Here is a 22754-nt window from a genome sequence, read left to right as displayed (position 1 = left end):
CCAAACATCAACCATTAACCTGTAACCAAAAAAAAAAAAGATTGTTCATTAAAAATACCACCATAATAAAATATCATAGATAAAAATCATAAAATACATAGACCTACATGAAATTTATTTCACTTAAATAATTAACACATTAACAAAACCAAATGCAACAGGTTATTGCTCTTTTAAGCTTTTTTGTTAGGGGCAAAATCCTTCAATATGCCGGTAGACAACGTTTCAGTTTTACTTTGAGTTTTGACTGGATACAGCCTATGTTGTTTATAACAAATTAAAATATATTAACAGTAGGCTAGTTATCAGACTCTGCAAACAATATGATTCTCAAAACAGATGAACCAGGTGTGATCCCTGCCTTGACAGTTCAGTCTGCGGCTGCTCATTAACCCTTGAAAAGTTCACACATCTGTGGTCAGAGAGACACCCATCGCACTTGTCATAAATGACAAATCATCAGTGTTTTTAATAACAAAACACGTATTTTAGGTTTCAAACACTGAAATGCACATTAGAACTAGCACGACCAGTTCATAGAAAATGCAACGGTTGTCTGTGAAATAATCATATTAAACCTAATCCCACAACATGCTTTATTCACTTCATACAGCACATTGTATGCATAATTAGTCATTTTGTGCTGTGCGTAGTTGTACTTTTGTGCATGCGGGTCAGTTTAAGACAAGATCTGTACACATTTAAATCTGATATTGGCCACATTTAAGACAGCAATGTGAACAGCTATGCAAAAAAAAAAAAATCCAATATGAGGAAAAAAAATCTGATTTGAGCATTAAGCCTCGCAGTGTGAACATAGCCAATGTGTCTCCATTTGTTTGTTTGCCTTATGATGTGCACTATAAGTAGGGCATCCAAATCGGGAATATTCAGAACACACTTTATCAGTGAGTCAAGAAGTTATTCAACAAATTAAGTACTTAAATGTACAGTAGAATCAGGGCCGGAGTGGGACTCCTTTTCAGCCCTGGAGTTTCAAGCCTCAGACCGGCCCACCTCAGTTCATGACTGACTATATTAAAATAAGGTCATTTCCAAATCAGTTTCTAATGACACTATCATGTCTTTTTTTGAGAAAACAGCTGCTTTAGAACTTCAAATGTTCAACAACCCTAACAGTATTATATGTCTTAACAATAAATATGAAAAAAATAAATTACTTAGTCGAGGATCAAACCCAGGTCAGCGACGTCGTAACCTAATGTGCAGCCCACTGGACCACAACCTATACATACAGTAGAGACTCATCTGACTCATTAACCTGCAGGCTGCATCTTGCTCACGAAGCTGCGGTAAAATAATGAATAAAAAGGCTGCGGTCAAGTAAATAAATGAAATAATTTAAAAAATGTGACTGCTGAGAGCAACAGATTCTGGAGCTAGGGAAACCGGCCCTCGCGGCCAAAAAATAGACCGGCCCACCGGGAATTCTCCCGGTCCTCCCGATTAGCCAATCCGGGCCTGAGTAGAATGTTGCCCTTTCATGTGGTTGTAACATTTTTAAGCATTAATCACTTTTAATTGGCAGTGTTTGAATGCTGGTCATGCTTTATTTTAACGTCTTACTATTTACAAAATAAGTTTTAGCTCAAAAAACGACAAATTTGCTGCTGATTAATAGTTAGTAAGGTAGTAGTTGAAATCATACTTTATAAGTAATAATAAACAACATTATGTAATATAAAAGGTAGGTAAAAAACTAATTAGTATTTAAACTATAAGTGTAACCTATTTTTTATAGGGAAATACAAAAGGTGTAACATTTAGATAAGCTTAAATAAACTCTTTAGTTTGACAACTCTTACAAAAGCTTATTACACTGTTATACATCGACCAAATGATCATAACATTAGTTTTAATCCATCAACAAGATACCATTGAATCTTGTGGAAACACATCCTGCTTCTATAATCGGATGCTTTCTTATCTCCTGTTTCCTCACTACTGTATTTAACAGGAATGTTTGCGACGCATATTTACATGTTCATCTAAACAGCCCCCTGAGCAGAAGTGTGTGGATGACATATAGATATTTGTTATCAGTATATTGATATGAAGGTATTTCCTACTTATTTTACCCTCTAATCAAATAAATACTAGTGTAGTTCATTTTACTTGACATGTATTGTATGCAGTAATGCACAAATGAGTCGCCATATTGTGCACATGCTGCAGGAGTAGTTGTATGGAAGTGTTCTGGAGAGTAAATTCTTGACCTTTCTCTCTGTCTGTGAAGCAGTGGCATTTTATACTGATTGGATCTGAAGGTTGAGAAATGAAAATTGCAGACAGAAAACAATACAGACAAATTGCCTTCCCGCTCACAAAAGCAACAGATTTGGCCATTTGCCGCAGTGGTAAATCAGAAGGACAGTTTTACTACCCAATTGTCTCGGCCAGTTGAATAAAACGAACAAAAGTTCTAAGAACTGTCAATTTTTGATGTTGAAAATTCAGCTCTACAGTTTAACAAAGTGACTTTTATTGACATTTTAGTAGTTTGAAAAAATATAACTTATAAGAAATAATCGATAGAGAACAATGTCTGTAAAATAGCAGAAAATATACTTTCAGTTTATTAGAAGGTTTTTGTATCGTAATATACAACACCAACCCAGACAATATATCACCTAAAACTATTAAAATTTGTTAATAAAAAATTTTTTTCAAACTTTTCAAGGTTAAAAGTTGTTGGAAGAAAGGTCAAGGTCCCACAATGCCTTTCAAAGCATAAATAAATGGGGAAAAATAAAAACATGAATCACAAAATACGGAAAACTTTTAATTTGTGGATATTTTTTACAGTGTAGATTTAAACAGTTTAAGTTTACCTCCTTGTTTACCTTACTTGTATTTGTAGGAGTGCCTGCTGCCCGCTTCATTTTTAAGCAAGATGCTAATGGTCTAATCTGATTCAATGATTTATGCTAAGCTAAGCTAAAAGTGCTCCTGTCGGACTTGTAGAACGGCTGAATGTATTAAAAAATGGTAAATCTCAACTGTTTAACTGTTTACCAAAATGAGCCTATTTTTATTTTTCTATATATTTTCCTTTAGGAGGCGGCACAGTGGCTCAGTGGTTAGCACTGTCACCTTAGAGCAAGAAGGTCGCAGGTTCAAGTCCCAGGTGGGTCAATTGCATTTCTGTGTGGCGTTTGCATGTTCTCTCTGTGTTTGCGTGGGTTTCCTCAGGGTGCTCCAGTTTCCCCCGCACTCCAAAGATATGCGCTATAGGGGAATTGGATGAACTGGCTGTAGTGTATGAGTGTTGGTGTGAATAAGAGTGTGTATAGGTGTTTCCCAGTATTGGGTTGCTGCTCTGAACCAGCTAATCAAGCTCTTTTTAGGTATAGAATCTAAGGAGGTGTGTTGAAGAAAGTTGGAACTAAACTTTGCAGGACACGGGCCCTCCAGGACTGAGTTTGGGCATCCTGGGTCAAATCTGATTTAATAATTAATGCTAAGCTAAGCTAAAAGTGCTCCTGTTGGACTTGGAGAATGGCTGGATGTCTTAAAATATGGTAAATCTCAACTGTTTATTGAGATGCTAATGGTCTAATCTGATTCAATGATTTATGTTAAGAAAGTAGCTGGTTTGAGTCCCGGCTGGGTCAGTTGGCATTTCCGTGTGAAGTTTGCATGTTCTCCCTGTGTTGGTGTGGGTTTCCTTAGGGTGCTCCAGTTTCTCCCACAGTCCAAAGATATGCGCTATAAGTGAGATGGATGAACTTAATTGGCTGTAGTGTATGAGTGTGAGTATGAATGAGAGTGTGTATGGGTGTTTTCCAGTATTGGGTTGCCGCTGCAAGGGCATCCACTGCGTAAAAAAATATATATACTGGAAAAGTTGGTTGTTCATTCTGCTGTGGTGATTTGATAAACGAATGTCCCTTTAAGGGAATATAGCATCATATTATTTTGCAACCATTCATTTAGAATGTCAAATTGCACTGAAAGAACGTTTTCTCATAACATTGAGATAAATGTAAACTAACATTGTGAGCACGTTCCCTGTAAATTGGGTTACAGCTCATACAATAAAACCTGATTAATTTCTCCTGCAAAAATTTGATTAATCTATTTCAATTTGCTGCATTCCTCAGCTGATATACAAATGATGAATGCAGATCTTGTGGCAAATTAATTGCTCGTTATCTTTATATCAGTTTAATTTACTTTAGCACATTGGTTGTGTTTTCTGTGCGCTTTCCAGGGATGGTTTTGAATGTGAATTGTGCAGTGGGCTTTGTGGCGATCTCCCCGCTGTTTGTTTTTATGGCGTGCATGTCAATCACGAAATCTCTCTGACAGCTGCACAGTTATTCATGAGAGAAGTCAATAGGAAGGAGTGTTCGTGCACTTCCACTTGCATTAGCTGGCACTCTTTAATTAAAACCGAGGGGTCAGTTCAAAATCCCGTGCTTTGGGTGAGATGTATTTAAGACTAAGCCAAAGAGAGGAAATTCAAGCATGGGCCAGGCCCTATTGATCCCAGGTCAGTCTGAAAGCACACTCACGCTCATATAAATACACAAGTTCAGTCACAAGGGACAATGTGGTCAATTTGTTGTATTGAAGGTAAAAGGGGTGGGATGGAAAAAGCTTTTAAGGACATTAAAAGATTGTCCAGTGCCCAGGGACAGGAGTGAAGACTGATTCACTGTTTATCAAATACTGTTTTACCTTTAAAACGTGTTATTAGTTTAATGGAATGAAATACAAATTTTCTAAGACTAAAGACAGTAAAAAAGTCTCACAAAAAAGCAGAAATAGTGATTATAATGCGACTTTAGCATGATTTGTTGAAGACACCCATTTAAATGTCATTCAGCTTAACAGCAGTTTATACTAAAATGTCAGCAGTTGTTGAAAATCATACTCAAGTAAAAGTACCATTACTTGCCCAAAAATTTAGTGCGAGTAAAAGTATCTGTTGTAAAGTTTACTCAAAGCATGAGTAAAATGTAGCCCTTTTAAACATACTCAAGAATAGTGAATATTACACTGTGATGTGTGTGAAAACGTAATATTCTGTAGTGAATTTAGCTATTAGTCGATTTCAGGGTGCTTTCACACCTGTGAATCGATTCAGTTGTTCCGAAACAAAGATTACAAATGTTACATTGTTGCTTTTTGCTCTTGGAGCGGTTCGCTTTCACACTACAAAGTTTCTAATCGGACCAAAAGAGCTAAAACAAGTCACGTGCGAGTAAACTTTCGTCACATTGGTCAGAGTGTCATAGTCAGGGTTTATTTTGCAGCGTCCCGCTCAGCTGTCAGGAGAGGTGGTGGTTTGGTGGTGATTGACAAGGTGCGCACGCGCGAGACGTGTCTGAGAAGAGATGCGGTGGGGAGGGGGTGAGAAGGGTGCGCGACGATGCCTATTTGAGGACCGGGAGGGAGAAGCGAGATTACAGGGAGATCATTACTCGTTTGCAGGCATCCGAAGACTTCCCGCCCTACTCATAATTCTCTCTTCATATAGCCGTATGCCTATTACATATCCATAAAACACTGATATAACCGCGCTCGGATCAGATCACTTTCTCACTGTCATCGAACCACCCCAGGGTTCGTTTCAATCGAGCCGAGACCACCTCACTCAGGCGGTCTCGGAGCGATAACTTTGGCGCGGAACAGAGTGCGATTGGCCTGTTCACATATGCCAAACGAACCGCGCTAACTGGGCAAAAGAGATAAGTTCCGAAACAAAAGAATTTTACTACTACGCCAACAAGAAAAAATAAAGTAGTAAATGCAGTTAGAAGAAAATCAGTGGAGTAAAAATACAGATACAGCACTAAAAATCTGTGAAAACAGATTTTTAAAACTACTTAGTAAATTACACACACACACACAAACACACACACACACACACACACACACACACACACACACACACACACACACACACACACACACACACACACACACACACACAAACTACTCAATTACAGTAATATGAGTATTTGTAATTTGATAGTTCACACTACTAAATGTCAGGTACAGAATTCCGAATTATTAAACCCTCCTTTTTAAAAGTATTTCCCAAATGATGTTCAACAGAGCAAGGAAATTTCACAGTATGTCTGATAATATTTTTTCTTCTGGAGAAAGTCTTATTTGTTTTATTTTGGTTAGAATAAAAGCATATTTTAATTTTTAAAAAGCTTTTTTAAAGTCAATATTAGTAGCCTCTTTAATCAATTTTTCCCCCGATAGTCTACAGAACAAACCATCGTTATACAATAACTTGCCTAGTTAACATGCCTAAAAAAAACAGGGGGGCTAATAATTCAGGGGGGTTAATAAGTTAATAATTCTAACTTCAACTGTAATTTAAAACATAAATAAGTTGATGATATTTTGTAATTGTTGACTTCCATAGTATTTTGTGTGAACTATCCCTTTAAGGATCACAGTGCAGCCCCAAAATACTAATTTATTTTTATTTTAAATATTTATATTTTGTCACTATCCTTTAAAGCAATAGATTTTACTTCATTTTAAGTTTGTAATAATCCATTTAGCTTTGAAAATTGACTATGCTTACCAAGTAATTTTTTTTTGTTCTTAATTATTTAATAAATATTAATTATATAATAAATGTAATCATTTTAATTACTATCAAACATTTTTAAACAACAAATTTACGTTTATTTTACAAAAATTCATTGAAATTTCTTAATCAAATGGATTTTGACGCATCGAATGAAATGTCTTTCACTGATGGAAACTACACTGCAAAACCCAAGAAGTTAAGGTAACTCAAACCATTTGAGGAAACCGATTGCAACAAACCATTTAAGTTCAAAAACTAATCCTACTGAGTACTGTGAACTTAATCCATTTGAGTAAACAAAGCAATTTAAGTACAGTAAAACCCAATAAATGAGGAGAATTCAAACCCAGTACTGTAAAACACAATAAGTAAAGGCAACTCAAACCGTTTGAGGAAACCGATTGCAACAAACCATTTGAGTTAAGCTAATCTATATGAGTACTGGTAACTTACTCCATTTAAGTTGAAGTATTGAGGTGTTTAATTAACTCATTACCTTAATCACTGAATTCAAAACTCTTTTCAAATGAGTAGAATTAACTTTCAGTCAATTTTGTGTAAACTTCACTCATTTTATTTGATAAAGTTGACTTGGGTTTTGCAGTGTACTGATTTGCATGAATACTTAAATAAGTGAAGTTATCATGCAAATTAAAAAAAAAATAATAATAATAGGCCAGCGTTACATTTCTAGCATATATTGAACATGCATTTCATATAAGTCATAGTCATAATTTCATGAATCTGAAGTCATACATTTAAAGTTCTGCAGCATTTGTCCCCCAACACTGTTGAGTTTGATCCAGAGGTAGCAGACAGTGGCATGAAGCCAGAAGCAGCTCAAGGTCACCCATTCACTGCAGCAGATCACACACACACTGATGTGCATTATCATATTACAACGACTTTAATTGCATGCGTTCGAGAATAGCATCAAATCGAAATCCCATACAACACATCTGATCATCTCTGCTGAATGCAGTAACCTTAATGTCACATTCAGATTACAGTCAAGATATTAACATGTGAAAGACTGACAAAAGCCAGTGTGCGCAGATACAGTCTCCACTTTTACATTCTGCCATCATTGGATGGTGCCCCTCTTGTTACTATGGCGACAGGCACCTGATGACATCACTCAGACTGAGGAATCACTGGCGCTGGGCCACAGATGTGATGTCATGCCTGTGGGCTTTTCTAAGTGATCCACAGCTGAGGTGGAAAGACAAAGCAATGACTCAGCGTTTAACAGACTGAGGTGGTGCAAATAATTTAAATTCATCACTATAATTAAAAAAACAAACCTTCAGTTACCTTATTTAAAAGAGTGAGTAAACCTGTTGCCTTAAATACAAGTTGACTTTACTTATAAAGTAACTAAACCCTAAACTCAGATCTGTTCATTTGACTGTTGATCACCGCAGTTGGTTGATGGGAAATTGCTACAGCATGTGGTTGCTAGGCTGTTCTTGGTGATTAGGTTGTTGGTATGTATTGTGGTTGCTAGGCTATTCTTGGTGGTTGTTAGGGTTGTGGCTGAATGGTTGCATTTGGTGGTTGGGTAGTATTTACATGGTTAGTAAATGTGTTACTATAAGGTTCTTGATCACTATGTTCTGGGAGGTTGCTAGGCTGTTACTACAATATGTGGTTTCTAGGTTGTTTTAGTGGTTGTTAGGGTGTTAGGTGGTTGCATTGTGTGTTAAGAGTGGTTAGGTTATATTTAAATGGTTACTAAATGTGTTGCTATTGGGTTCTTGGTCACTGTTTGGGGTGGTTGCTTGGATGTTGCTACAACATGTGGTTTTTATGTTGTCTTTAGTGGTTGTTAGGGTGTTGCTAAATGGTTGCATTGGGTGTTCTGGGTGGTTGGGTAGTGTTTAGATGGTTACTAAATTGACTGTTGATCATGCAGGTGGTTAATAGGATATTGCTACAATATGTGGTTTCTAGGCTGTTCTTGATGGTTGTTAGGGTGTTGCTAGGTGGTTGCATTAGGTGTTCCGGGTGGTTGGATAGTGTTTAGATGGTTACTAAATTGACTGTTGATCATGCAGGTGGTTAATAATAAATTGCTACATTATGTGGTTAGTGTTAGTGTTGTTGCAAGATGGTTGCATTCTTGGTCACTATGTTCTCGGTGGTTGCTAGGATGTTGCTACAGTATGTTGTTTTTAGTGGTTGTTAGGGTGTTCTGGGTGTTTGGGTAGTATATAGATGGTTTCTAAATGCTATTGGGTTCTTGGTCACGATGTTCTGGGTGGTTGCTAGGATGTTGCTACAATATGTGGTTTCTAGGTTTTTCTTGGTGGTTGTTGGGGTGTTTCTAAATGGTTGCATTAGGTGTTCTGAATGGTTGGATAGTATTAAGATTGTTACTAAATTGACTGTTGATCACTGCAGGGGGTTGATGGGAAATTGCTACAATATGTGGTTTCTAGGCTGTTCTTGGTGTTTTTTGGGCGTTAGTGTCACATCCCCAGTCTGATCACGCTGTCTTCTTGTGTATGTTTGTTTACATGTCACGAGCGCACGTGAATGTTGTTTTGATCTGTCACCTCGTGTTTACCTAAGGCATCCCTCCCCCTTGTTACCCAATCTTTCTATTTACATAATTGATTCCACTCACCTGCAGTCCATGAGTAGCTCTCCTTCTGCTCTATTTATTCCCCGTGTGTGTTGTCTTGTGCTAGATCGTTATTTGCGAGTGCGCTTACGCTCAGCCACTCGTGTCGTGTCCTGTCCTGTCTTGTTCTCTCTCTTCCTCTCTCTCTCTGCGCTATCCAGTGGGATTTCCGTGTCGCTGCAACGCCAGGTCCTTACATCCAGTGTTGGGTCTATTTCCTCATCTCCTTCTATTCCAGACCGGACTTCCTCTCGCTCTCGGAGCCCGCCGGCCTTCTCCAAAACACCGGCTTCCCCTCTCTCTCACTCGCTGCTCAGCATCCCCCACACGTCCGCCTCATCGAGCGCCCCCTGCCGGGTTTAGTTGAGAAGGCAACTGAATTTCTGTTATTTTTGTGTGACTTTATTCCGGCTGTTTTGTTTTGTTTTTTCTTGTCTGAGGTTCACGAAGGGGACGACCTCCACCGGAAATATTTGTGCCAGGACTGTTGTCAGTTGCAGACAGCCCAGATACCTTTTTGTTCCGCTTTTTCCCTCCTGGCTGGATTTTTTGGATCTTTTTCTAAAAAGATATTTTGTTTGGATATTGAAAATAAATTCCCCTGATTCTCTCAAGCCTGCATTTGTGTCTCTTTAAGAACCCTGACAGAACGATCTAGCCGCTATGGACACAGCAGGCTCAGATTCCGTCCGAACCGCCGTTACACAGCAGGGAGCGTTGCTGGGGCAGCATGAGGTCAGGCTGACCAACACTTCACGAGAGGTGGACTTCCTGGCCAATCAGGTAGCTGAGTTGACAGCAAGAATACAAGAGCTGCAGCATGACGTTGCCCAGGGAGGGCAAGCGGCTCCTGGTCCTCACTATCAACATGAGCCTCGCTGCAATATCCCGCCACCCTATGATGGAGATCCGAATTCCTGCAGAGCCTTCCTATCCCAGTGTTCAGTGGTTTTCGCGCTACAGCCACGCACCTATGCCACGGAAGAAACTAAGGTGGCCTTTGTCCTGACGCTTCTCACTGGTAAGGCTCGTGACTGGGGGATTTCAGTTTGGGACACTCAAGCTCCTTGTTGCACTTCTTTTGATGAGTTCAGACAGGAAATGATAAAACTGTTTGACCGATCCGCTCGGGGCCAGGAGGCTGCTGATCAGCTGGCCCGTTTGCGACAGGCAGGGCGTTCAGTGACTGAGTACGCCATCCAATTCAAGACGCTAGCAGCGTCTTGTGACTGGAACCAGGGGGCCTGCAGATCCATGTTCCGCGCAGGACTGGAGGAGGTGATTCAGGACGAGTTAGCCACCATCGATCTGCCTCATGACTTCGACGACCTGATCAACATGGCTCTACGGGTGGAGGGACGTCTACGCCGCCGCCATCAACGCTCTGCACCCCGCTCACCCTGGAGGACTGAGGACACCTTTCCCGTCTCTGATGCCTCCAACTTCGCTTCCGCTGGCCCAGAGCCTATGCAGGTGGGACGCCTCCGGCTCACCCCCCAGGAGAAGCAGCATCGCCTCGCTAAGGGCTTGTGTCTGTACTGTGGCAAGCCAGGACATTTCGCAGCCACCTGTCCTTTAAAAGGCACAGCTCGCCAGTGAAGAGGGGGATCCTGGTGAGCGCTACTCCTTTTTTGCATTCCTCCCCTTCTCGTACTGTTATTCCTGTCTCTGTCCAGTTTGGGGATCTTTCTAACTCCTGTTCGGCCTTGATCGATTCTGGAGCTGAGGGTAACTTCATGGATCGTTCCTTGGCCACTTCGTGGGGGATACCTGCTCTTGCTCTTTCTGACCCTATCCCTGCCCGTTCTCTTAATGGCACTCTTATTACCACTGTTTCCCATAGCACCCCTCCTATCACACTCATTGTTTCAGGCAATCACCGTGAGGTCACCACGCTGCTCCTCCTTGACTCCCCAAGTGCCCCCATAGTTTTAGGGCATCCATGGCTACTGCAGCATGGCCCACACGTTGATTGGTTGAATAATTCAATTTTGTCATGGAATCAGTGTTGTCTTGCTACGTGTTTGGGTCCTGCCTCTTTTCCTGTTTCTTTGTGTCCTGTCCCGCAGGTGGAGTCGGCTGATCTGGCTGGGGTTCCGGCGGAGTACCATGATCTGCGTCAGGTGTTTAGCAAGTCTCGGGCCACCTCCTTGCCTCCCCATCGTCCTTATGATTGCGCCATTGAACTCCTCCCAGGCACTTCTCCGCCGAAGGGTCGATTATTTTCCCTTTCTGGTCCTGAGAGAGAGGCCATGGACCGTTACATTAACGAATCTCTTAAAGCTGAACTCATCCGACCCTCCTCTTCCCCGGCAGGCGCTGGGTTCTTCTTTGTCAAAAAGAAGGATGGCTCCTTGCGTCCTTGTATCGATTATCGAGGGCTTAACGACATCACTATCAAGAACAGGTACCCCTTACCTCTCATGTCGTCTGCCTTTGAGTTATTGCAAGGAGCCAAGGTCTTTACCAAACTTGACCTCCGGAATGCCTACCATCTGATCCGCATACGTGAGGGGTATGAGTGGAAGACCGCCTTTAACACCCCTACGGGACACTTTGAGTACCGGGTCCTACCATTTGGTCTGACCAATGCCCCGGCGGTCTTCCAGGCCCTGGTCAATGATGTGTTGAGAGACATGGTTAACCGCTTTGTCTTTGTGTACCTTGATGATATTTTGATATTTTCCCCATCCCCACAGGTACACACTCAACATGTTCGCCAGGTGCTACAACGGCTGCTGGAGAACCAGCTCTATGTTAAAGCGGAGAAGTGCGTATTCCACGCCCAGTCGGTTCCCTTCCTAGGATTCATAATTTCGGCAGGAGAGATCCAGGCAGACCCCTGTAAGGTAAGGGCTGTTGCCGAGTGGCCAACTCCTGACTCGCGTAAGGCTCTGCAGCGATTCCTGGGGTTTGCCAACTTTTATCGGCGATTCATCAGGAATTTTGGTCAGATTGCTGCACCCTTAACAGCACTCACCTCTCCTAAGGTACCGTTCAAATGGAAAGCTGATGCTCAGGAGGCCTTTGATAAATTAAAGTCCCGTTTTATCTCTGCTCCTGTCTTGTCTATTCCAGATCCTGAACGGCAATTTATTGTTGAGGTAGATGCCTCTGATGTCGGAGTAGGCGCAGTCCTATCTCAGCGGTCATGTCTGGATGGGAAAGTGCATCCCTGTGCCTTCTTTTCCCACCGCCTGAGTCCTTCTGAACGGAATTACGACATAGGTAACCGGGAGTTGTTGGCGGTGAGGTTGGCTTTGGGGGAGTGGCGTCACTGGTTGGAGGGGGCAGCTCAGCCTTTTCTGGTCTGGACGGATCACAAGAATCTGGAATATATCCGTTCAGCCAAGAGGCTGAGCTCCCGACAGGCTCGCTGGGCCCTTTTCTTTGGCCGTTTTAATTTTACCCTGTCTTACAGGCCAGGATCCAAGAACATAAAGCCGGATGCTCTCTCCCGTCTGTTTGAGGCCCCAGGGGAAGTGGAACCACCCGACACCATTATACCCAAGGAAGTGGTGGTGGCATCCATCTCCTGGGACATTGAAAGACGGATTGAGCAAGCCGGACGGATGGGTCCAATACCGAGGGGGGTCCCGGCGAGCAAACTGTTTGTTCCAGCCAAGATGCGCTCAGAAGTTATCCAGTGGGGTCATTCCTCCAAGTTGACCTGCCACCCAGGAGTTCGGAGATCACTGGCTGCCATCCGCCAGCGATTTTGGTGGCCATCTATGGCCAAGGACGTCAGGCAGTTCGTGGCTGCCTGCTCGGTTTGTGCTCGGAACAAGACGTCCAATGCACCTCCCGTTGGTCTGCTCCGTCCTCTTCCCATCCCTTCCCGCCCCTGGTCACACTTGGCCCTTGATTTTGTCACTGGTCTTCCTGAATCTAAAGGCAACACCGTTATCCTCACGGTGGTGGACCGCTTTTCCAAAGCAGCCCATTTCATTCCCCTCCCCAAGCTCCCCTCAGCCAAGGAGACAGCACAGGTGGTGATTGATCACGTTTTCCGGATTCATGGTCTTCCGGTCAATGTGGTCTCTGATAGGGGCCCCCAATTTGTCTCCCGGTTTTGGAAGGAATTCTGCCGACAGATCGGGGCCTCAACGAGTCTGTCTTCTGGATTCCATCCCCAGACCAACGGGCAGTCCGAGCGGGCAAACCAGGATTTGGAACGTACTCTCCGCTGCCTGACGTCCCACAATCCTAGCTCTTGGTGCCAACAACTGCCCTGGGTGGAGTATGCTCATAACTCCCTCCCGTCATCTGCTACAGGTATGTCTCCATTTCAATGCTCCGTGGGTTTCCAACCTCCTTTGTTTCCCTCACAGGCACCCGAAGCTGCTGTCCCGTCTGCCCTTGCGTTTGTCCAGCGGTGTCGCCGCACTTGGAAGAGAGCTAGGGAGGCCTTGGCCCGGGTTAATAGACGGACTAAAGCAGCGGCTGACCAACATCGGACTCCTGCTCCCCGCTACAGGTGTGGTCAAAGAGTATGGCTTTCCACTAAGGACCTGCCTCTTAGGGTAGCCTCACGCAAGTTGGCACCCAGGTTCATTGGACCATACCGGATCACCAAGGTCTTGAGTCCGGTGGTGGTACAGCTCAAGCTCCCCCCCACGCTTGGTCGGGTACACCCTACTTTTCATGTATCTAGGGTTAAACCTGTGCTGTACTCACCTCTTGTTCCATCTGCCCCAACCCCCCCTCCCCCCCGCCTAGTGGATGGTTCCCCAGTTTATACTGTGCGGAGATTGCTAGATGTCAGACGGAGAGGTCGGGGCTTTCAATACCTTGTGGACTGGGAGGGTTATGGTCCAGAGGAAAGGAGCTGGGTTCCGGCCCGGGATATTCTGGATCAGGCGCTGGTCAGGGACTTCCGTCGGCAACGAGGTGAGCCCCTCCATGCAACACCTGGTGGCGTTCGTAGGGAGGGGGGTACTGTCACATCCCCAGTCTGATCACGCTGTCTTCTTGTGTATGTTTGTTTACATGTCACGAGCGCACGTGAATGTTGTTTTGATCTGTCACCTCGTGTTTACCTAAGGCATCCCTCCCCCTTGTTACCCAATCTTTCTATTTACATAATTGATTCCACTCACCTGCAGTCCATGAGTAGCTCTCCTTCTGCTCTATTTATTCCCCGTGTGTGTGTTGTCTTGTGCTAGATCGTTATTTGCGAGTGCGCTTACGCTCAGCCACTCGTGTCGTGTCCTGTCCTGTCTTGTTCTCTCTCTTCCTCTCTCTCTCTGCGCTATCCAGTGGGATTTCCGTGTCGCTGCAACGCCAGGTCCTTACATCCAGTGTTGGGTCTATTTCCTCATCTCCTTCTATTCCAGACCGGACTTCCTCTCGCTCTCGGAGCCCGCCGGCCTTCTCCAAAACACCGGCTTCCCCTCTCTCTCACTCGCTGCTCAGCATCCCCCACACGTCCGCCTCATCGAGCGCCCCCTGCCGGGTATAGTTGAGAAGGCAACTGAATTTCTGTTATTTTTGTGTGACTTTATTCCGGCTGTTTTGTTTTGTTTTTTCTTGTCTGAGGTTCACGAAGGGGACGACCTCCACCGGAAATATTTGTGCCAGGACTGTTGTCAGTTGCAGACAGCCCAGATACCTTTTTGTTCCGCTTTTTCCCTCCTGGCTGGATTTTTTGGATCTTTTTCTAAAAAGATATTTTGTTTGGATATTGAAAATAAATTCCCCTGATTCTCTCAAGCCTGCATTTGTGTCTCTTTAAGAACCCTGACAGTTAGGTGGTTGCATTGCATGTTCTGTGTGGTTAGGTTATATTTAAATTATTGCTTAATGTGTTGCTATGGGGTTCTTGGTCACTATGTTCTGGGTGGCTGCTAGAATGTTGCTACAATATGGTGGTATACAATTTAGTGGTTGTTAGGGTGTTGTGGGTGGTTGGGTAGTATTTCGATGGTTATTTAATGTGTTGTTATTAGGTTCTTGGTCACTATGTTCTAGATGGTTGCTAGGAAGCATGGGGTGTTCTGGGTGGTTGGGTAGTATTTAGATGGTTACTAAATTGACTGTTGATCATCACTACAGTTGGTTGATGGAAATTGCTACAGTTTTTAGTTTTTAGTGGTTGTTTGGGTGTTGCTAGGTGGTTGCATTGTGTGTTCTGTGTGGTTGTATTTAGTTGGTTACTAAATGTGTTGCTATTGGGTGCTTGGTCAGTATGTTCTGGTTGGTTGCTAGGATGTTGCTACAATGTGTGGTCTCTAGGTTGTTTTTTGTGGTTGTGAGGGTGTTGCTATGTGGTTGCATTGTGTGTTGTGGGTTGTTGGGTTGTATTTAGATGCTTACTAAATGGGTTGCTATAGGGTTCTTATTAACTATGTTTTTGGGTGGATTTATATTAAGTTTAACTCAATATTTTTTGTACAGTGTGGGTGTTTAATAAATGTGTTGCGTATGGTCATGAGCATGTTCTGGATGGTTGCTAGGTTGTTGCTACAATAAATGGTTGCTAGGGTTTTGCAGTTTGTGGTTGCAAATGGTGTTCTTATCCACACTCTTCTGTGTTTTTATTGGAGTTACTGATAAACTAATTGACAAGAGTAAGCACTGTCTCTTTACTACTCTCAGCTTTTAAGTTTTTTCCCCTGTTTATCTCTTATTGTATCCATCTGTGCTGACCTTTAGATCCTGGGATATTTCATAAGACAGTAACCGTTGTTTCTTCTTCTTTTAATTTGGAACTCCATGGATCATAAAGTGTTTGTTCTGTTCTGTGGGTGTACAGTGTCACCAAGGGCAGACCCGCTAATATGCTCCCAGAGTCTCCCTTCAATTTCACACTCCATTTCCTGTTGAGCCCACAGCCATTAATACCACTATCTGTGACACCCTGGAAAATGAAATTTCATGTTAACAAAAGAAATGTCTTTTTGATGTACCACCATAATAAGGAACTGTCCTTAAACTTTAAACTTATAAGTTAATATTATCTTCCAACTGAAAGTCCATCTGCCAGACCAAGATTAGTAGAGCAAGCCATAACAAGTCGAGTCAAAATTCACCATAAAATCGAAAACCAGACAATCGAAAAAAATAACAGTTAGCATTTTTCTCTTAAAATAAATAATACATATATTTTTTACATTGCACAGTAACAGCTGATTATAATGTGTTGAAAAATGAAATGATGAAACTTTACAATAAGGTTGTATATGTTAAAGGGAACCTATTTTACCCCCTTTTCAAGATCTAAGTCTTCAGTGTCTTCAGAATGTGTCTATAAAGTCTCAACTCCAAACACCCATCAAACTATTTATCATATCTTTCAGAACATTGAAATTTTTAGCTCTGAGCATCTTGTAGCTGTTTTTGTGGCCTGTGTCTTTAGTTCTCCCCGCCCACCGCTCCCAGATGCCTGTCAGTGTGCCTCAATCTCAGCCTGGCTGCATCAGATAAACAGCACAATGACAGACATGAATGAAGCAGATCTCATGTAATGTTTGATTCACAAACAATGTCATTACAAATTTTACGCCTGCACACACACACACACACACACACACACAGCGGACACACACAAAGCGCGCATGTTTGACTTTGCACTGTTTTTGCACTGCAAATGTGACAGGATACCCATTAATATCCACTGCTATATGGACATCCGTTATGTTAATGTACAAAATAAACCTGATTTAACGTCCACAAACCGGTACTGAAGCATCTTCTTTTATAATTGTACTGACATGCGGCTGTGGTGATAAAGACGGTAAAATTGCTGTAATTCATTATAAACATTTTTTAAAAAAATTTTAAACTTGTAAAACTCATTCTTGATCACATTTGATGATGATTGATGATTACGGAGAGCTCAACAGATCTTTTAATCTCGGTTGCTTTGCGCACATCATGTTTTGTTGATATGATTATGCGCATTACTACTGAGACATGTTAATATGTGGCTGTTAATCAATTTGGTGGGCGGGGAAACCACATTTCTACGTTACGTTGCGGTTAGCCTCATAATGGGAGGGATTTGGATTCTATTTTAACGTCAGAAAAAAAAAAGACTTATTATCTTTAAATCCCCCCAATATGACTGTGGACACACTATACCTCCACACAGTTCTGTCCAAACAGCTTACAAAAGATGATTTTCATCATAGAGTAGTTGCCCTTTGATGTTAACAGTTTTCTAGAGTTTACAGTAACTTACTGTAAATCAATTACAGCAAAATACTGTATTTACATTTACAGCACTGTTTATCTTGCTGTATATGCATTTGCAGTATTGTATGTATGTCTTTACTGTAAAATGTACAGTAATTTTCACAATGCAACTTTTAAATACATACTGCATAACTGTCTTACAGTAGTTTACATTACAGTTAAATACTGTTTAATTTACAAAAATTGTTAACAGTTTAGCTAAGGATTTTACTAACATCAGTAATGAAAAATAGATTTATTACAGTATTTATTAATCTTAATAATCAGTATTCATTAACCTTTATTAATGGTAATATAGTTTTTCATGTTAGCTTACTGTGCATAAACGTTAACAAACATAAGTTTGGATTTCAATAATGCATTAGTAAAAGTTTAACTATAATAATAAATGCTTTACAAGTATTGTTAATTATTAGTTCATTTTAGTAAATATACTAATGAACATGAATTAATAAAGCATTATTGCAAAGTGGGACTGAAAAATGTGTATTATCACTCACTGTAAATAAATACTGTTCTAATTTTTAGTTGAATCAAATGATATTTACTATTCATCTCAACTTACATCAGTCAAACTGATTAAAAATATTAAGTTGCAAATAAAAGCAACCTGATTAACTTAATAAAATAAGTTAAAGTAGCATAAAAGCTTTTGTTGTGATGGCTTTTTGTCTTTTTTTTTACCGTGTAAAAATCAACATGGGTGGCACAGTGGCTCAGTGGTTAGCAATGTCGCCTCACAGCAAGAAGGTTGCTGGTTCAAGTCCCGGCTGGGCCAGTTGGCATTTCTGTGTGGAGTTTGCATGGTCTCCCTATGTTGGCGTGGGTTTCCCCCACAGCCCATACAGTTGCAGTACAGGTGGATTGGATGAACTATTGTATAATGGCCGCAGTGTAAGAGTGTGTGAATGTGTATGGGTATTTCCCAGTACTTTGGCAATCTGCTGCATAAAACATATGCTGGAATAGTTGGCAGTTCATTTCGCTGTGGCGAGCCCTGATAAATAAGAGACTAAGCCGAAGGAAAATTAACGAATAAATTAATTAAGGAAGAATTAACATTCATTCAGTCATTTTCCTTCAGCTTAGTCCCTTTGTCCACAGCGTAATGAACCGCCAACTTATCCAGCATATGTTTTATGCAACAGATACCCTTTCCCAGTATTGGGAAATACCCCTACACACTCATACACTACAGACAATTTAATTCATCCAATTCATTTATAGCACATGTCTTTGGTCTGTGGGGGAAATCGGAGCACTCGGAGGAAACCCACACCAACATGAGGAGAACATGCAAACTCCACACAGATATCCCAACTGACCCAGCCAGGACTCGAACCAGCGACCTTCTTGCTGTTCCGTGACAGTGCAAACCACTGAGACACTGTGTTGCCCAATCAACATTCAAAAATAATATAATTTTTGTTTTACTACTTCCTAATTCTAAAACATGTTATAAAATGTGCTTAATTTGTCATGTTATGTAAAAAAAAAGCCCTGTGTTACGCTATATATAAATTATTGTAATGTTGTTATGTTTACCACGTAACATTGAAAGGAAATTAATAACCACTGCATGCTGCTATGCTTTAGAACCATAACGTAAAGATAACAAAGTGGCATGAAATTAGATAGCAGATTAGATTGCTGTTTTGACCAGTTGTGATAAGCACAGCCTTTTACAGAGCCCTGGGAGTTTTAAAGCTTTTAGACTTAAAGTGGTTATCGTGCGGTCCAATCTCCGGCGGTTAAATAGCCTGTCAGAGAGAGTTACTGCAGTGCTGGAGTGACATTATTCTGGGATGAAATGAGAGAGGGAAGACCCCAGCCTTTGTAGGACAGCATTAGGAGGACACGTATGCTTACGTGCGCACACACACACACATAACATGCCTCATCTGGTCTCCCGGTGGGCTGTGCAAGGGCTCAGCTGTTGTTCAAGCAGAGGAGTTTCTTATTATCTCACACAGACACACACACACACAAACACACACACATATATATATATTTAGTTTACGAGGATTCTCCATTAACATTTATTGTACTTTATACTGTAAGAACTGCTCATTGTGGCACAGTGGCTGAGTGGTTAGCACTGTCGCTTGACAGAAAGAAGGTCGCTGGTTCGATTCCCGACTGGGCCAGTTGGCATTTCTGTGTGGAGTTTGCATGTTCTCCCTGTGTTCACATAGGTTTCCTCCAGGTGCTCCGGTTTCCTGCACAGGAGACCCATGCCAACAAGGGGAGAGCATGCAAACCTCACACAGAAATGCCAACTGACTCTGCCGGGACTCGAACCAGCGACCTTCTTGTTGTGAAGCAACGGTGCTAGAAATTCTTCACTTTTATAATGCTGTTGTAGTGGTCAGCATAATGGTTTTAAAGGTTCTCCAATAAAAAATAGCCATGGTGTTCTGGGTGGTTGTATGAATGTTGTTCGGTGGTTGCCGTTGGCATTGCTGTGGTTACTAGGGCATTTCTTTGCTGGTTATTAGGTGGTTGTTATGGTTTTGTGTCACCACAGGTTGGAGTCTAGGTTGTTGCTAGGGTGTCCTTGGTTGTTACTTATGTGTTGTTAGAGACGACAATAGTTATCAGCCAATATACTGTAATTATTCTGCATATTCTTGATGTACATTGTTTAACATGCATTCCAGCAGCATGCAAGATCAAGTGATGAGAAATGTTAATGTTGTGCACAGAAAAATATGTCCTCATGTGAAATACAGAGGGAAGGCGCAGTTCTGAGGCTCTGTGGGTTGTTCTGGCTCAATCCCAACCATATGGGACCACTGTAGATCTGAAACTAGCAGACTCATTCAGCGACTCCTTAGGGGACAAATACTAAACAGTTGCACTCTGGTATTTGAGAAAATACATATTCGAGTTCTCCTTTTTAGGCTTTGATGTTCACATAGTGTTTAACCCTCCTATTGTTTTATACACTATTCACCCTTTGGGTCAAAAATGAGCCGCCATCACTAAACCTCCAAAATAAAACATTTGAATGAAATTTCAATCCTTAAATCTGTAAAACAGGGGGTGATGCGGTGGCGCAGTGGGTAGCACGTTTGCCTCACAGCAAGAAGGTCGCTGGTTCGAGCCTTGGCTGGGTCTGTTTCTGTGTGGAGTTGGCATGTTCTTTCTGTGTTCGCGTGGGTTTCCTCCGGTTTCCACCATCCAAAGACATGCGGTACAGGTGAATTGGGTAGGATAAAATTGACCGTAATATATGAGTGTGTGTGTGGATGAGTGTGTATGGATGTTTCCCAGGGATGGGTGGCGGCTGGAAGGGCATCCGCTGCGTAAAACATATGCTGGATAAATTGGCGGTTCATTCCGCTGTGGCGACCCCAGATTAATAAAGGGACTAAGTTGAAAAGATAATGAATGAATGAAATCTGTAAAGCAAACTCATTATTCATCACAATTTTGGGAATGCTAAGTTTTCTCTCATCAGTGTAGGGTATGGTATCAATGTTTAATCAGAGGGCATCACTTATTTTTGACTAAAGTAAAGGGTATATTTTCTAATGTTAAAATGGATAAATGTAAAAATCTTTTAGCAAGTGTCCAAAAAGTTGATGTGTGTTAGAATGTGCCAGTGATGTAAACATGATTTTATAGCTGGCACATTCTAACACACACCAACTTTTTGGACACTTGCTAAAAGGTTTTTACATTTATGCTTTTAAAGTGTGCATGGTTTAATGTTTTGTTCCAACACTACTTTTATATGTAATGTTTTGGTGAATTATTGACTAATTTAATTGAATTCTTGCAATTTTATTTGACATTTTTGTACAGTCAGCAATGCTGGTTATATTTATGGATGGCAATCAATACATTTTTTTTCTTTAAAATTGGATCAGCCTGATCTCGAGGAAACCTAACTATTTTATATTTTGTCAGTTTAGTGACTAATTTGTTTTTATGAGTTCAGTCTCACCAACCTCCACCCCTAAACCCAACCATCATTGGGGGAGGAGCAAATCATACTACATTGATAATTTTTTTTAATTTTTATTGTTTGATGCCCATTTAATTAAAAGAGAGTTTCGGCCCTGAGTTTTGGTTCCTGTTTGCACCATTTATATATATATATATATATATATATATATATATATATATATATATATATATATATATATATATATATATATATATATATATATATATTTGTACAAAATACATATAAAAATGAATTGAGCCAGCGGTTTGCTATTGTTGTTGTTTGAACTCGGACCACAAATTTGTTCTGGGCCTGTGTTTGTTTGCATTTTGGGTTTTGCCCTCAAACAAAACATATCATATCAGATGGAAAATGTTACATCTTATTTGTTATGTGTATTAAATCCCAGTAATTAGGTCAGTAGGCAGAGAGGAAGTGTGCTTTAGTGGCAGTTTAAATGCATTCAACTGCATGAGTGTCTACACACCATAAAGCAATTCAGTCAAATGCATTTGTCTCTTGAAGAGGTTTAAAAGTCTTCAAGCTCCACATAGTTCAGACCCCATTTGCATTTATTGTCTTTTTGACATGTTATTGGATTAACATATAATAGTAAACACACTTTGGGAATCTTTATAAGCAGTGTTAGTCCTCTATAATATATCAGCTAATGTTTAACAAGAAGAAACTGTGCATTGGTGAGTTATTTAATCATTTAAAAGATATTTTTGAGAAATATGTGCTTTTAAAGTGTGCATGGTTTAGTGTTTTGTCATGTAATGCGGTGACATTCCAACACTACTTTTATATTTAATGTTTAGGTGTATTATTGACAAATTTAATTGAATTCTTGCAATTTTATTTGACATTTTTGTACAGTCAGCAATGCTGGTTATATTTATGGATGACAATTAATGCATTTTTTTCTTTAAAATTGTGCAAATAATACACATTCATATGAATTAACTCTTGAAACCCCCATAAAAAGTTGTATTTTACTGTGAGATTGGGCTGGATGCTCATGTTCAAAGGATAGTTCATTTAAACATAATTATTACCTCATTGTTTGTGTTCTCTTGTGTAGTTTTAAACCTGTATGGGGATCTTTCTTCTGTGCTCCATTAAAAAGAAGATATTTTGAAGAATGCTGAATAATTGCACTCTATGACTTCCATAGAATGAAAAATCAATTTCTATGAAAGTCAATGAGTCCCAGCAACCAGCATTCTTCAAAATATCTTCTTTTTTGATCAAAAGAATAAGTAAAGGGTTGGTAAATGATGGCAGAATTTCATTTTTGTGTGAACTGTCCCTTTAAGAGTCTTAACCCTGTTCCTGGAGGCACACCCACAGTACATATTTTGGATGTCTCTCTTATCTGCCCCATTAACTTC

General features: G+C 41.0%; 1 long non-coding RNA gene across 1 annotated transcript in view; it reads left to right on the top strand.

Moving 5' to 3' along the window:
* The window catches only part of LOC141386358 (uncharacterized), a 39546-nt gene that overhangs the window by 3308 nt on the left and 13484 nt on the right, over window positions 1-22754 (top strand). Inside the window, exon 2 of the long non-coding RNA XR_015494267.1 lies at window positions 3079-3148. This is a non-coding gene — a long non-coding RNA (uncharacterized LOC141386358). The remainder of the gene's footprint in view (window positions 1-3078; window positions 3149-22754) is intronic.

The sequence above is a fragment of the Danio rerio genome, chromosome 6, assembly GCF_052040795.2.
Source record: "Danio rerio strain M-AB ecotype USA chromosome 6, GRCz13ab, whole genome shotgun sequence".
NCBI lineage: Eukaryota > Metazoa > Chordata > Actinopteri > Cypriniformes > Danionidae > Danio > Danio rerio.
Note: the sequence above shows the minus strand (reverse complement) of the source record. Positions and strands in the feature narration are given on the sequence as shown.